Source organism: Leucopleurus acutus, assembly GCF_964270905.1.
Source record: "Leucopleurus acutus genome assembly, chromosome: 2".
NCBI classification, from domain to species: Eukaryota; Metazoa; Chordata; class Mammalia; order Artiodactyla; family Delphinidae; genus Leucopleurus; species Leucopleurus acutus.
Window position 1 is genome coordinate 94936444 of NC_139143.1, and position 14169 is coordinate 94950612.

Here is a 14169-nt window from a genome sequence, read left to right on the forward strand (position 1 = left end):
TTTAACAATGGAGCCCTTACCTTGTGCGAAGGGCTATCCACGACTCCACATACCACCCAACAGGGACCTCCCTTCTCTCTGAGTAGTGAGAGAGCCAGTTTCAAAGCCCCATCTCAGCCCCTTTTCTTGGACCACTTCTGGACTCAACTGTGTCATTTGGATGCCAACATGGGTTAGAAGTGCAACAGATTAATTGAAGGAATGCTCCTGAAAGACACAGTGAAGGAAGATCTGGAGTAGGCAGGAAAAGTCTTCAAACCATGATGCAGATGGGACCCTGTGAAGCAAGAAGAAGGAAGGGAGACCAGCTAGGAAGAGGCTGAGGCTGGGGCGCAGCTCCGAGAAAGTCTCCACCAGTGCAACGGGACATTTGGGGCAGATTGCTCCTAGAGGAGTCCCATACTGGGCAGAAATGGTCATGCCCTAGGATTCCCTCTGTGCTCAGTGATGGGCTGGGCACTGCCCAGGGAGAGCACAACCTTGGCTCAAACAAAGCAGGAGCCTGAAGGTGCTGGCTGGAGGCTGCAGCCAGCTCTCAGAGATGCAACTCAACTGCCACTACCATGACATGACAAAATCCCCAAGTCATATGCTTGTGACTATGTGAGTGTATATATGCATGGCGATCTAGAAATATACATACCAAGTACTTAGCAGAAGTTACCTCTCAGGAAGGGAGTAAGAGTAGGAGAATTGAAAGGAGGACTTACACATTTTATTCCATATATTTTTGTATTGCTTTAATTTTTGTAATAATTTATTCTCGTGGCAATAATTTGTGTGGCTAAAAATAAATAAAAATATAAACTTAACCTCTGAGGCCTCTTAAATCCTTCTTTTATATCAACTTTGACTTATATTAACATCCCACCTTTGCTTTTTGAAATTTGGCGTTTATGTGATATATCTTTACTAACCCTTTTACTTTTCATCTTTCTGAGCTAGTGTGTTTTAGGTGTTTCTCTTGAGTTTAAAAATTTTAAACTTGTGGTTTTTCATCTTTTGAAAAAGATTTTAAGATCTATTTATTGTTGTTTTGATAACATCTCTTTGGGTTTACTGCTATCATTTTGTTTTATGTTATAACAGTTGAGTTCCTATTTGTACACAACAGAAACCTAATCTACCTAACGTGGCAGAAAAAGTACATGTTGTGGGATGACTGGAAAGACAGAGAACCAGGCTTAGAGAATAAGCAGGAACTATGGAAGGCAAGACAGAGCTGAGATCATGAGATCATACCCTGGGGACATGCAGGACACTGTCGCTGTATCCCTGTTACTGCCACCCCTGGACAGCACTGTTTTTGGTCACTCTTACTGCTGGACTCTTGACTTCATATGCTAGCCCCAAACAATCTCTGACATTACCTGCACTTTGTGCCACTCTTCAGATTTCAGAGCAAGGGGTTGTAGCATCTGGCTGCCTGAGCCCAAGACTCAAGCCTGGCCAGGTACCAGGGAAAGGATGCTCTGATCCCTTCAGCTTCCATCACAGGAACCAGAGCCCAGCCAGATGCTGAGCAGCCAGGAAAAATGAACATCCACTGCGTGTGCTTAGGTTGTTTAAGACTTCCTTTCCCATCTTTTGGTATTTGTACTTTTTTCCCATTTGCTCTTAAAAAGTCATCTCCAGTGTTTGAAGGCATAGGTACCTCACTGAATACTCTTAAATTTCTAAAATGTACCTTTTATTTTTATGCTTTTTGTCCTTTTACTTTTATATCTCACTGAATGCTTTACATCAACTGTGGAACATTATCTTTAGGTGTCTCCCCTCTTTAAGACTAAAATTCTAACGTTCTCTTATTCATTCCCCTTCCCAATTCATTTCAACTCGCCTGCCTATGGTGTTCTTTAGTCCTTTCTCATTTTCACCTCTTGGCCCTTTGCCTCTAAATTCTATGAGTGTTTCTCAAATTTGTCCTTCACTTTTTACAATTAAAAAAAAAAATCCATGTTTTTACTACCTCCAAAGTAGACTCTAATTCTTCTAGTACACATTTTTACCTTCCTTCAAATTTTCCATATATCATTCATCTCTGGTTGAATTGTATTTTTTAATTTTTATTTCACTGCGTACTGAGTTTTGTTCATGTTTCTTAGAGGCATTGTATTCTTGCATTCTATTAAAAATGTCGGATCATTTCTGTAAATTTTCTTCTGTGTCTTGTGGTATATCGTTTTTAGAGGTGTAAGAGGCAGAGTGACTAAATGTTTGGTTGTGACACAAATTATTTGGATATGGCAGTGGTGGGTTTTAATTCTCTGTCTTGATGAAAAGATCGTAAGTCTTATATGATTACAGATTAAATAGAATCATAAATCACTAATTTTATTTTTGATGTACATTTGATAATTTTATCATGTTTCTAACAGAAAAAATTTTTGTCTGCTCTCCCTTTGCCCTCCTTACCTCCCACCTGGGCCCCAGAGCTCTGCATGTCTTTACCAGTAAGCCTCTCTCTGAGCCTTCTGGGTGGTATTCCTTTTCTCTTTCCCTTAAGCTCGCTATCAGCCATAGTCTTTCACTCACCTTGAGCAAAGCAAGGTCTCCCAGGCTTGGTGTATTCCCACAGGCAGGGTATGTGGACCATCTCGGCCTCCTTTCTGTGCACTGGGGCAAGTCAGTGGACAGATCCATGTACATGATGTCCAGTTTGATTCTCAGTGACATAGCTTCTCCGCCTCCTATTTCTGGTTCTGACCGGCTGTACTAGCAGACATACTGGGTCTTGCTTCTTTACAGTTTAGGTCAGACTCCACCACGACCCCTTCCTGCTCACCAAGGTGATTTATAATGTCTCTTTCCATAAACTCATTCATGCTAGTAATTATTTGCTTCATGTTTGGTTTGTCCCCTTAGACTGGCAAGGGAGGGGGGGACTGGCAGGGTAGGGTCCTTAGCTATTTTGTTAACTACTGTATCCCCAGTTAGCACAGAGCCTGGCAATACTATACCCATAATAAATATTTATCGAATGAAAGACTGGATGGAAAATTGCAATTAGCAGTAGGTACAGCTGCCAAGATTTTTCCTGTGGTTGCTTCCAACTACAACCCTTTTTTTTATGTGTACTAACAGTATCAGTTAGGAAGCAGAGAATGACAAATACATCATGTTCTCCAAACTCTTTAGGTCCTCTCCATTTTGCGAGTGTATTAGGGTAGACTATATTCTATAGCAAACAACTCAAAAATCTCAGTTTGTTAATATAGTTAAAGATCATTTTTCTTTCTTTTCTTTTTTTTTTTTTTTATGCAGTACACGGGCCTCTCACTGTTGTGGCCTCTCCCGTTGCGGAGCACAGGCTCCGGACGCGCAGGCCCAGCGGCCATGGCTCACAGGCCCAGCCGCTCCGCGACATGTGGGATCCTCCCGGACCGGGGCACGAACCCGCGTCCCCTGCATCGGCAGGCGGACTCCCAGCCACTGCGCCACCAGCGAAGCCCAAGATCACTTTCAGTCACATCCCAGTTCAATTTGCATTCGTGTCGGAAGTGGGGCAGGGGCTAGGTCTCCTACTCATAGAAGGACTTGGATGCCTTCTATCTTGTGTCTCCGCCCTCTTCATTCAGTCAGAGGATGGAGGAGAAGAGCAAGGAGGATTGTGCTTGAGAGGTTTGTACGGGCCAGTCCTGAGGTGGCCCACATCACTCTGCTCTTATTCCATTGACCAGAACTCAGACATGTGGCTGCATCCATCTGCAAGGAAGGCTGGAAAATAGAGTCTATCTGTGGACCTGGAAAAAGAGGTGAGCACCAGCAGGCTCTGCCACAATGGGGCAAAACGGAGGTGTGATATGAGGTTTAACCTGGAAAGGGTTTTACCTTCCAATTCTGCTTGCCTCATAGAAAGCAGGGATTCCCTCCAGATTCTGTCTTTAAGCCATCCATCAATCTTTGTTTTCAACATTGTGAATTTTTACCCTTATCTATGTTTCCATGATATTTTAGTGGGGAAGTTGATAAAGGCTTCACTGGGGAATGTTATGTGCGATTTTAAACTGGAAGGTCTCTTTGAATCCTCTCCGGTAGATGTTTTATTTTATGTTATTTTGTTTTGGACCTAAATGAAAAATTGAACATTTATTTCCACTAAGATTCATTTTGTCAGAGTCAGGCCATCATTTCAGCCTGTCAAGACTTCTTTGTATTTTTATACTATCCCCAAGGATAGTGTTGGAGTTTCTCCAGGAGGCTGCAACCCGTATAACCCAGATCATTGTTTTGGGGGCAGAGGGAGATGAGTGAGTGAGGTAGAGAGGGCTGGTCTCTCCTTTATGACTTGGTGGCTGGCTGACCAAAGTACTTGTAACAGCTCTTCCATCCTAAAACTAAGCTGTCCACTGCCCTCTCCTGCATGGTTCATTTGATTGCTTGGTGACATTGTTAAAAGGGCTGCAAGAGGGAAGGAATCCCAGGTAGGAAAAGCAGCATGAAAATATCAGCCACTGTGCCTTAAGGGCCAGCCTGTGCCCCTTCTCCCTCTTTTTTCTACCCATGGCTGCACTAAGGTCAAGTTTCTGGGATTATTTATTTATCTCTGCTTAGATGGGGAAGACTGTGGTCCTTGCCCTGAAGGTTCTGGTTGGACAACAAGTACATTTAAATTGGGAAATCAAAGCTAGGTGTGATGGTTAATTTTGTGTGTCAGCTTAGTGAGGCCATGGAACCCAGACATTTGGTCAAACACTAGTTTACATGTTTTTGTGAAGGTACTTTTTAGATGAGATCGACTTTTAAATGTTAGACTTTGAATAAAACAGATTATCCTCCGTAATGTGGACGAGTCTCATCCAATCAGTTGAAGGTCCTAAGAGGAAAAAGACTGACCTTCCCTAATGAAGAGGGCTTTCTGTCAGCAGAAAATTTTCTGTCACAGACAAAATGTCTTTGGACTCTAGCTATAACATCAAACTCTCCCCTGGGTCTCCAGCCTGCTGATCTACCCTGCAGATTTTGGAATTGCCAGCCTTCAAAATCACATAACCCAATTCCTCAAAATCTCTTCCTTTCTCTCTCTCTCTCTTTCTCAACTTCCCCCCATCCCCATTCCCTACTGGTTCTGTTTCTTGGAGAATCCTAATATACTACACAATCAACATGACCTCTTCTCTAGAGATAGAGACAAAAGTACCATCTCAAGACATCCCTCTTTCCCTTCCCCCCACCTGTTTTTCCTTAGATCCTCCACCGCCCATCCTCCTCCATTTCATCATCTTTGTCATCACCCTGACCATTTATGAAATACCTTTGATGTGTCAGATATTGCAAGGTGTTTATATGTATTATACAATTTATTCCTCACAATAATCTTATGAGATAGAAATTATTATTATCCTCTTTCTGCAGATGAGGAAAGCATGGTCCAGGGAAGAAAAATGATTTGCCCAAGGTCATGTAGCTACTGAGTAAAGAAAATAATTTTCAAAACCTGAGATGTTTAACGCCAAAGCCCTCATTGAATAATCACAGTACTATGATATCTATTAGAAATTCTATTGTACAGGTATTACATGAATTAAAACTTATCATGCAGTGACCTTCAGAAGCTAAGTGTCCACCAGGGCCAGGGTTTAGAGAGTATCCGAGACACAGAGAAGTTAATGCAGCCAAGGGTAAAGAGCAGTCTATGGAGTTGGTCAGATCCGGGGTCAAGTTCCTGCTCCATCACACTTACTATCTGTATGAACTTGGACAAGTTTCTTAACTTCCATGTTCTCCGTTTCCTCTTTGGTAAAATGGAAATAACACTACTTATCCATGTGGTTTGTTGAGGATTAATTGAGATAAAGTTTGCAAAATACATGTTTTTAGCAATCTTCTAATTATAGCCTCTCAATAAAAAAAAGCAAACATTTATTTAAAAAAGGAAAAAGAAATTTGGGATTGACATGTACACACTGCTATATTTAAAAAAAGATAACCAACAAGGACCTACTGTATAGCACAGGGAACTCTGCTCAATGTTATGTGGCAGCCTGGGTGGGAGGGGAGTCTGGGGGAGAATGGATACATGTATACATATGGCTGAGTCGCTTTGCTCTGCACCTGAAACTATCACAACATTGTTAATCAGCTATACTCCAATATAAAATAAAAAGTTTAAAAAAAAAAAGAAGGAAAAAGGACAATCAAAGAAAGAAAAGCAAAAGCCATAGATGAAAAAAACTCAATGACCAAGAGCACAATGTCTATGAGAGCTCTGCTTCTGCTTTTGAGGTTCAGGGTCAATGACTCATTCAATCACTTGCTGCCAGGAGACTTTTCAGCAGTGCCCAGATGAGCACCAAGGCAGGAGAGAGGAGGCAACAGCCAGTCGAGGTTGTTCTGACCCTTCAAGTGGTAACATTCTTGATATGATTTTGTTGTCACTTCGTCCTTGGCTCTGACTCTAAAGTCACTTTCAAGATAACTCTCTCCTTGCCCCATGCTTTATAGCTTTGACCCTCAGTAGAAGGAGGGGAGGAAAACAGCTCTGAAAACAGCATTTCCTCTGTTGCTGCAAATCATTAGAAAAATCTACAAGAGAGACAGTCAGGGAGATAGATGAATGATGGCTAAAAGACCCGGTTGCCCTTCTTTTGGTCTGAGGAAGGAAGATAATGCATTCTGGCAACATCAAAGCCCTTACTGAAGGATTCTAAACACTTAACTTCATTAAAATCTCACCATCAATTCTATTGCAACCCGGGGCTGCTAATGAAGGGGAAGAGTCATTTACAAACCTGAGCCAGTGTGAACTACCCTGACTTCCACTGGAGAAGATATAAGTGGCTTGTGTCATCTGGGTGGTCTTACAGAAAACCCAATCTCATAGTCAAAGTCCCTGTAATTCAGTCCCAATTACTCCATGGTGCCTCACTGCACCAGCCAGCTGCACAGATTGTCCTGCGTTTGGTGAATTACCCATCTCCCTCCAAAGAGCCACACTAAAGGAATTTGACTCCATTTACCATATGGTACCTCTTTTTTCCGTTTTGCTGAGAAATGATTTCTAAATTGGACCCACTTATTTCTCATGCAATCTTGAGGACCCAGCCAGAGCCCAAAGAGGGAAGCACTGGCAGAAATTCTCATGCTTATAGATGAAGATCTTTGCACCTGAGCCAGTACCCCATGACCAGATTGGAGGCGCGTAAGTATGTTCACGTCACTCTGACCAATGAGCAGTCTGTTAGGTGTCTGGTGACTTTGAACTTTGGCTGATTGCCTTGGGTTGGTGGTTCTTCCAAAGGACAGGACAGTACTTTTAGCCTCAACAGGCAATGAGACAAAAGTTAAGTGTGTTTTTTGTTTGTTTGTTATTTTCTCAGAGGAGCCGGGCAGCACCCAAGCTATGCACTAGGATCTTAGGAAAACCTTGAATATTCCTTTTTCCTCTCAACCTGACTGGTTTCTCCAAAGGGTAAGAATATATCAGATTTGCAGCTGGATACAGGATACAGAAAAAGAAAAAGAAAAGAAAAAAGCTATCCACAGGATGGATCAAGTTTAGCTTAGCATGTCTTAAGGGGAAAAGCATGAACTCAGGACTCAGAGGTGCAGAGTGAGTTCCAGACCCACTAGTCTAATGCTGTGAGGCCTCAGACCAGATGTCTAAACTCTCTTAACCTTAGTTTCTTTATCTGTAAAACGGGGAAAACTATACTGGCTTCACAGAGTGGTGAGGAAAAAATGCACTTTGTGAAATGAGCTTTGTAAATGCTAACATGCTTTACAAATGTAAGTTATTTTTGGTTAAAATGAAATATTAGACCAAAGCTTTATTTGCTACATTCCTCTTATTTCTCCTGATCCCAGCTGTTTAGAGCAAATCTCTTGGTCCTGAAGTCAAATGTCAGAAAAGTTTCCCATTGTGCTCTATGACTTGCAAAACAAATTCTTCAAGTGAAAGAGGCCCATTCTTTTTTTGTCTCTAGGGTCTACATACAGAGCAGCGATAACTCCAATTAATAGGGGTGCATGAAGCTTTTGCAGTTTAAGAATCAGTTTTCACAACTGATTGTGTGCCTCCTACGTGTGCCTCACAACAATACTAGGGCAAAGCTTTTGTATGGATGCATGCCCAAAGACACTGGACTCAGAATCATACAACATTTAAATGGCAGATCCAGGACCTGAATACAAGTCTTCTTACCACAAACCCTAGTCTTTCTAGTACTGTCCTCCACACTACACTGACTCCCTGTGATCATATTTAGGTAGTAGGTCAGAGGGGGACTCAGGTGAGGGTACTGAAGGGTTTGTACAAATCAGCGGTACTATGTTAGAAAAATCCTCCATCTTGAGGGAGCATCAGATGCACATCCTAGTAGTTAATGTTTTACCCAACCAGGAGTCACATTAAAGGGTGAACACAGATTTTGCTCTCAGGGAACTCACATATATTACACAAGACTAAGTTCTAGTCAACAAGGGTCTCCATAAAACTATGGTCTCAGATTGTGTTTCTTGGTGGCGGTACTGATTACCATTGGGTTGGAAAAGGAGCTGGATGAATCCAGGAGTCTTCCTGGCTGAGGTAGCCCTTGAAAGAAGGGCAGGTGGAGTGACATTCTATAACTCAGGATGAGTAGGATTCAAAGAAATGGACTGGAAGTGGAGACATGACAGTATGTGTTTACCCTATCTACAGCCTCTGGATTTTTCTATTCCATTATAACTATAATATAAACTTGAAATAGACCCAGTAACTATAAGCAAATGTTTATATAATGTGCTAGTACATAATGTGCTTGCAAAGCACTTTGATTTTTGTTATTTTTCAAAATTTAATCTTCACAGAAATTTTGTCAAGTAGTGTCTTCATTTGGGTTTCCCAGAGAGCAGAGCTGAGATGAAGACTCATGCAATACCTACTTATTAGGGCATCAAGCCCAGGGAGCAACAATGAGGGAAACGGGAGCTACCAGGGAAAGAGAGAGCACCAGTATATGGATACAGTATTAAGCTGGCAGATGTAACCTGTCACTGATGGTTCGATTTCATGGCATAGCTCTCAGGGAGCTGCATAAATTACACCTCAGAATTGTCAATCTGGGAGGAAAAAGGGAAAAGAACTTATCCACTGACTCCTTTCTCCATCTAGTCAAAGATTTGCCCCTTGGTGTATTAACTCTACCCCTAACCAATGCACTGTGTTGAGTCATCTATGAACCTGGATGAGTTTTTTCCTCCTCCATCAGTTGTCATAGGGTAACCCCCATGAGGCTATTGGTTTGAGTTGAGGAAGAGACATCAGTGCACTGGAGGTAAATGATATGGAACTCTGGGCTACATTTCCATGTGACTTTTTTAGGCCTTTTAAGCTAGCTTGATTCTAAAAATATAATTTCTATTAGACAATTGATTGTTGCTGTGTTCACCTGACCTTATGGCTTGGTGGATATGATAATTTTCAGCTCATAATGGGTAGCTCAGGTCACATAATCACTTGATAATCAAAGGTCAGGCATTTAGTTTCTGCTAGAATCCAGTTAGCATACTCGGAGCTCTTTTTCAAGGGGAAAGTAGATCTCTGCTATAGAGGTTATTGCCTTTTGTCAGAACCTTAGGTTCTGCACTTTAATTTTCCTGTTGAAGTTTGTCAATAGGAGCAACCTTGTCCACCACGGATGTCTTGAACACCATTGGATCTGCTGAGTCATACATCCCCAATGACAGGTAGGTTATTCTGCCACTGGGGCTGCCATAGAGCGCTCTTGCTCTTGGCCCCTATTTAAAACTACCAGCCTCTGAGTCATCCAAAATTTTGGTCAGAGCATTATTCCCTAGTGTGGTATTTTATACCCTAAAATCCAAAGAAATCTACCAGCACTGGCCTTTTTCAATGGTAAGAGGTGCAAAGTGCAGCAACTTGACCTTTACCTTACAGAGAATGTCCTGGTATGCCCCAAACCACTGGATTCATAAAACTTTACCAATACATCAGGACCTTGAATATTCCTATGGTTTATCTCTCACCTGTTAGTATGCACATGTTTTGCCAGGACATCTAGAATAGTTGCTTCTTCCTGCTCACTGAGTCCAGTTAGGAAGATCTCATTAATATTGAACCAGAATAATGTTTTGTGGAATTTTAATATAATCAAGATCTCTGTGGACTCTATTGTGATGGAGAGTTAACATAGCCCTGGAGAAAGACAATGAATGCTTGTTGCTGTCTCTGTCATATGTAGATAACCACTTTGATCCTCTTATTGATGAGGATTGAGAACTATGTATTTGCCAGCTCCATAGCTGCATACCAAGTATCAAAGGCTGTGTAAGTCTGCCTCAAGAAAGATATCACATCCAGCACAGCAACTATGATTGGGATTACCCCTTACCTAGGGTAGTCCACCATCAAATGCCTGTATTCATCTGTTTTTTGCTGGGACCACCCAGGTAAACTAAATGAAGATATGATGAGACCATCACTCTTACATCTTTTAAACTTTTTTTTTTTTTTTTTTTTTTGCGGTACGCGGGCCTCTCACTGTTGTGACCTCTCCCGTTGGCGGAGCACAGGCTCCGGACGCGCAGGCTCAGCGGCCATGGCTCACGGGCCCAGCCGCTCCGTGGCATGTGGGATCTTCCCGGACCGGGGCACGAACCCGTGTCCTCTGCATCGGCAGGCGGACTCTCAAGCACTGCGCCACCAGGGAAGCCCTCTTTTAAACTTTTGATAATGACACTAACCTCTGCAATTTCTTCTGGCCTATGTTTCTGATTACTATTTTGGTCAGTGCAGAAAGTAGGGAGTTGGTCAATTTCAGAGGTTTCCCACTTGGCCATTGCTAGTATAATGATCCCTACTTCATAGGTCAGGGAACAAATGTGAGAGTTCAGCCAGCTGCTAAGTAGAGCTATCCCAATTACATTCTTGGAGACCAGGGATATAACCATAGAATGGGTCTGCTGACCCAGTGGAAACATTTTGAGATGGACTAGGTCCAGGATTCTGTTTATTACCTGGCTTCCATGAGAGCTCTCTAACTTTGGGACTACAGTGGCATTTCATGTCCCATGGGTCAGTGTTAGAACCCATATAGGACAGATCTTGAAAAGTCAGGGTCTTCACTTTTCCCTAGTGTATATATACTCTAGCAAAAGGCCACATGTCCCCATGGGGAAGAATCAGAGAAATATTTACCCCATGCACTTGCAGTGGCGTTGCATGGTTCTTACTCAAGGAGACCAAGTCTTATCTTCAATCAATTGGCTCTGTGTCTGTGTCCTGCCTTAGATCAAGAAAGTAAATAGGGACCATGATTTTCCATTTTGATGGCTTAATGACAGCTTTCTGCTCACTAGCTCTTGAACATTTTTTATACACAAGTTAAGAAATGCTCCAGAAGACTTAGGAGCACTATGATATATTAGCCACTGCCCGCTGGTACGCTGAAGCCAGTTCATATCAGTTCACAGAAACCAATTGTGCATATCTCTTCTCAACTCCATGTTCAATGAAGTCAGATTGGTAGCTTGAAAATGGCCTCGATGGGAGTATTTCCCCCATGGAAATTGGCAAATGCTACAAGTAAGGTTTTTGTTTTTCTTCAGAGAGTTGGTTGTTAAACATTTACCAGCATATCACCACCATTGCCGTAGATCCCTAATGTTCAAAGCACCTTGATTTCTACTCTGACCTTGCTGCCCGATACAATAATTATGTCCACCATGCCTCTGATGGTTAAGAGCAGCCACCTAACTTTCACCATTCCTTTATCCTATCAAATCCATTGATACTAGGAATCCAGTTCTTTGGCAGCATCTCCCACCAGCAATTTTAGTTTACAGAGGAAAACCACTGCTAAGCTCCCCAAAGATGCTAGTGTCTCCCTCATCCAAGCATTCCTTAGCACCTTAGTGAAGGGGCTGTCCTCTAGGCCATCCTGGAGGACATGGTCAGGTGGTAGGTCCTCGGGTCTTATAAAAGACATCTCTTCTAACATTCCTGCTTTCTTGATCTCTTGTGATCCTTTCTTTTCAATACCACACCAAAGGAGTTCCAAAATCTTCACCTAATTTACTGTAGGCCATTATCATGTCCAAGTTAAGGAGTCATCCCAAGAGATTGTGAGAATAGGCTCTAGGTGACCTCTTTAGAATATAGGTGAGATCCTCCAAGTCAAAAAATATTTCCTATATAGTCTTCTATTTACTCCCCTCCCACAAAGATTTATTTCTATACATGTTACTCTGGTACGTATTATCAAGGTTCTATAATTCCTTCAGCATGTAACCTGTTTCCTCCCAGATCAGAGACTGTACTTCACTCCTCAAGCTGTGCTGAGATCTGATCCTGGTTATCTTCTTGAAGGCATTGAGGGGTAGCAGAAGATTTTGAAGAAAACAGTCATCATTTTGTAAAAGAAGTACCTGCCTCCAGTGAAGTCATTACAAGATCTCCAGGCAAGAAGGGGCTGTCCTCCCCGGCAAGGGAGAAGGAACTAGTTTTGACAACTTGCAGGGTTCAGAGGAATCTGAGGGTTCAAGATTCTCAGAGCTGTCCACTCAAACATCCCCAATCCAGGTTTCACAATCCCTCTCTTTTCCTACCTGAGCCCTGACTCTAATGTAGGACAGTAGAAGTTGGGCATTTATTATTGAAAGTTATAACAAGGTTTCCAGTGCAGTTAACAAAAGTCACCTCACTCCATATAATTATCAATGCTTCTACACTTTTCCAGTACCACAGCCCTCACATATTTCAAAACCTCATCCTGCACTTTACCTCAATTAACATGAAGTATAAGTTTTGTATTTTTATACCATTGTACGCCACAGGTTATCACTACCCTCACCACTATTAACAATGGGGTCTTTATTGCCATCAGACTCTGAGGAATCCACCTCCAAAATTCCATCCTGAAGGTCTAATTTCTAGAGGCAAATTTCTACTCCTGATACCAACAGTCTTAGCCTGGGTTAAGAAAACAGAAACTGAAAGTAGAAAGTAGAGATGGATGAAAAGTTTTATGTACTATTACTTTTTTAGGAAGTTCAATTCCAGGGAGCAAGAATGAGATCAAGAAGGGTGAAGCAGGGAAGAGGAGAGTTACTATGAGGATATGTTATCAACTGGCTGCTACCAAGTGTGACGAATTGACTTCACAGAATAGTCCTCTGAGAAGCCATGTAAGTGACGTCTTAACAACATTCATCCGGAGAGAACTGGGGAAGAATTTACCTACGGACTCCATCTCCTAGTGGTCAAGGTTTTACCCCCTGGGGCCCTAACTCCCCTGCATTTCTGGCTTGCATCTGTGTGTGTGCCAAGCAGGGTCCTGAGATGTTCCACTCTACAATGGCAACAGGACAGCCCTAAGGTGGGTGGCAAGAGCTGTGCAGCAGGGACATGAGGCAGGGCACTATCAGGTTGTGCCTATGTGAAGTCAGGTAGAGTCACGTAAACTTGGAAGCTTCAGTGGTACATGAGACAAGGGACAAGTGAGGCCAAGGTGATCTGAATTGGTGTGTAAGGGGGTCTGATACAATAGGTAGACTGGACTGTAAGCTCCTTAAGGGCAGAGATCATGTCTTATTCACGTTAAAATCCCTAACAGGATTCCTGGCACATAGTTTTATTAATCAATAAATATCTGTTAATATCAGTTAAGTGAGTGACATTATAGTCTCCATTTTCCCAGTGTTATTGAGATACAATTGAAGTACATCACTGTGTAACTTTAAAGTGTACAGCATAATGGTTTGACTTACACATATTGTGAAATGATTACTGCAGTGAGTTTAGTTAGCATTCATCATCTCATATAGATACCGTAAAAAGAGAAAGCAAAAAAGAGAAAAAAAATTTTGTGATGAGAATTTTCTCCATTTTACAGATGCAGAAAACTAGGCTCAGATGGGGCCACCAACTTTTCCAAATTGAAAATATTTGGTAAATAGAGGAGCAGAGGCATGAACTCCGGATTTCCTCTTAGCCACGCTGAAGTTAATCAACTCTCAATCAGCCCCTCAATGGTTATTCCTTGGGAGAATTAAAATTTCATTTGGCTTTCCCAAGTCAGCTCCTTCCAGAACTCAAATAAGCATTGGAAGGTAAATTGGCAACCAGCCATTATTACACATGATGTTTTCCAAAACACAAGACTCTCCCAGTCAAAGGGCCTGAGAGCAAACATAATACACTTTAGTTCAGTTCCTACAAACCAAGAA